General features: G+C 38.9%; 1 protein-coding gene across 1 annotated transcript in view; it reads right to left on the bottom strand.

Annotated features, from left to right (window-relative positions):
- The window catches only part of LOC101848909 (A disintegrin and metalloproteinase with thrombospondin motifs 5), a gene marked incomplete in the record, with an annotated part of 64,859 nt that extends 62,923 nt beyond the window's left edge, over nt 1-1,936 (bottom strand). The window contains 1 exon segment of the mRNA XM_013086722.1: nt 1,734-1,936.
- Between the last annotated feature and the right edge of the window lie 1,180 nt (nt 1,937-3,116).

Raw genomic sequence — 3,116 nt, 5'->3', positions numbered from 1 at the left:
ATTGAGTACTTCTTTGTGGAAATGCGCTATATAAATGCAACTTATTATTTATTATTATAATATTATTATTACTTGTTCCTAAACGGGAAAAGTTGTCACAGCAACTTACTAAAATCACTAAAATTTCACGATCTCTTGTTCATTTATTCACTGAAGGGGAAATTAAACAAATTTGTTCCTACTAGTACAGGGGTATGTAAATGAATGTGTCAACCCCTCCCCCCTCCCCCATTTTTTTATTCCCCTCCTCCCTCCCGTTTATTAATTTAGGGCCATCTGTCCACCCCCACCCCCCTCGTTTATTCCTACCCCCTTTTTTAAAATTGATACTTTAGAGTACGTATCAGAAACGAAAAAACACTGACAAGTCCAACAATTATCATACGAAATCTCTGTAATCAAATCATCTCCTCTCTCCCTCTCCCACTGACGTCGGTATTAATTCAGGCTTTCCGAACAAATCGCACCGACAGAAGCAAACGGCCACAAGTTGACGTGATGATAAAGCAGGAAGTAATCCCCAATCAGGAGACACAAAGCCCCAACGACAGCCCCCAACAGGTGAACAATAAGTCGAACAAGCCTGTCAAACAAACGTAGACAGGTAAAAGAATAAAGGATTGTTGTTTGGGACGAGTATAGAACATTTAGCACACAATGCAACGCTTGAGAGTTACACAGTTCATAACAATTAGGCCTTTTGTTTCACTATACGTGTCGTTCCGGTAAGATGTGCACACAATTAGTCGATTATGAACAACGTTTTTAATTGTTGAGAAGCTGATTTTGAGACGATGAGATGTCTTCTGTGTTTGGTTGGGCAGGTAATGATGATACTTGGATACTTGCATCACATAGCTCTGTGACAGAGAGGCAAAATGCCATAATCCATCGTTGAACGACACTGCTAAAAAAGGCATGTCAAGTCTTTATCCTATTAAGTGAAACTGACGGTTAAACAATAATGTGTCACTGTATAGGTAAGACGTACATTCGAGATTGTTCGTTTAAGTAGTGCCTAGATTTACATGTCGCTCACATTGCACAAAACTCTTTGTTGGCCCATCACCTATTATTTCAAGTCTGCTCCCCCCTCCTCTTCCCTTTACCCCCATTATTTCCCATGACAGGAACATAAGGCACTGCAGCTTGTTAGACAAAAATATTTTAAAATGCAGCTTGTTAGACACAAAATAGTGTGTTAGAGAAGATAAGCCTTTACAGCGGGGTGGAAGAAATACGGACTGAGTTGACTTGTGCTTTTCCACCTTATCAATATCACTGAGCTCAATTCGAGCGGACAAGAGTTTTCTACCTGTGGGGAATTTAAAGTTAAAAAAATCCCCTCAACATGTAGATATGCGCCACTACTACTACTACTACTACTACTACTACTACTACTACTACTACTACTACTACTACTACTACTACTACTACTACTACTACTACTACTACTACCACTACTACTACTACTACTACCACTACTACTATCACTGATGTTTGACGTCCTCCTTTTCATGGTTGCATCTTCACAACGTGGGTTGAGCTCTTCGTTCACAAACGTTTGTCTCACTAGCTCAATCTGGTCCCAGCGACATCTGATAAATACTTGTTGCCAAAGGGCAATGATGATGATGCTGATGATGATGCTGATGATGATGCTGATGATGCTGATGATGATGATGATGATGATGATGATGATGATGATGATGATGATGATGATGTTAACTCACCTCCCTTTTCGTGTAAATCTTTCACAATTTTTTTCCCTCGTCGAAGATTTTAGCACACCAAGAAACAATACAGTATTAATCTTGACTTAATTTTCGAATATAGGCCTACTCCCACCTGTCAAATCAAAAAAATTCTGTTCCTAGAACGGTTTAAACAGAGAGCCTTATACGCCTATGTAGTTGTCCAAGTTGCGCTGAGTGACACAACCATACTGACGTATCCCATAAAAAGGAAAAAGACAATCTTTATAACATACGAAGTCACCCAGGCGGCACGAACTTGCTGGATCCGCTTATGAAATCCCACCCGCTCAGTTCCCACCCCACCCCTACCCTCCTCCGTTCAACCCAAGACAAGATGAAAGAAAATTAAATGTCTAACAGAGCTTGGCGATAGAGAGGTCCGATTCCTTTGGAAAGAAGTCAGTCGCCTTTCTCTGTTTTCTTTTTCGTTGGGGCAAAAATGGTAACGTTTGGAGAAGGGGCAATGATTTAACCCTATCCGTACGTCGTGTTTTACTATTATATCCATACGAAGTGGGGAACTCTGTGCCACAACTTTCCAGAGAGGAAATTTACTCGTTAATCCAATCCGTACGCTTTGCATAGCAGTCTGTCAAAATGATTTTTGGAGAAATACTGAAAGTTTCAAAGAGATATTCGTACTAGAAGTATTCTAAAATGTGAAAAATACAACCCTCGGGGTAGTGTTAATATACTTTTACCCTGTACTCTGAATTAGATATTAATTGTTCTCATTTTTTAAAAAGTATACAGTTTGGATACATCTTTCAGTCTAGAATAACCGGTTCTCAATCGAACACTGCATCCCTGCAGACGCAATGAAAAAAATGGTTTCCCAATCCTGAAAAGCTGTCTGTGTTGAAATATAGAAATAGAAGATCCTGTTTTCGTCCCACAAGTTTCATTTTTTTAAATTTCGTCGTAACCGTTTTCGCCCCACATTAATTCGATTACTTGTAGGAAAACAGCAACTGACACTTTGATTCAAAAAAGGTTTTACAATACGGAGAGAAATTAATATTAAGTGTTTATATAATTCTGCCAACAAGGGGATGGAAGTAGGATTTTCTGCTGGATGACAAATTGTTAGAATTTTGCAGAACAGAACGGTTTCGATAAGAATCAGAATAGCATAGTTTCGCTAAAACAAAACTATAAATAAAAATATCTTATAAATCCAATTAAGCCATAGCACCTTGTTTGCAGTCACTCACCACTGTCTCATGAGATGATGGGCTAAAATTCCCAGCAAACAGCAGAGGTAAAGTTCAGTTCGTCTCAGACTATCGCAACATCCGAACATCAGATAGATAGATAGATAGATAGATAGATAGATAGATAGATAGATAGATAGATAGA

The sequence above is a fragment of the Aplysia californica genome, unplaced genomic scaffold (assembly GCF_000002075.1).
Source record: "Aplysia californica isolate F4 #8 unplaced genomic scaffold, AplCal3.0 scaffold00496, whole genome shotgun sequence".
Taxonomy (NCBI): domain Eukaryota; kingdom Metazoa; phylum Mollusca; class Gastropoda; order Aplysiida; family Aplysiidae; genus Aplysia; species Aplysia californica.
Note: the sequence above shows the minus strand (reverse complement) of the source record. Positions and strands in the feature narration are given on the sequence as shown.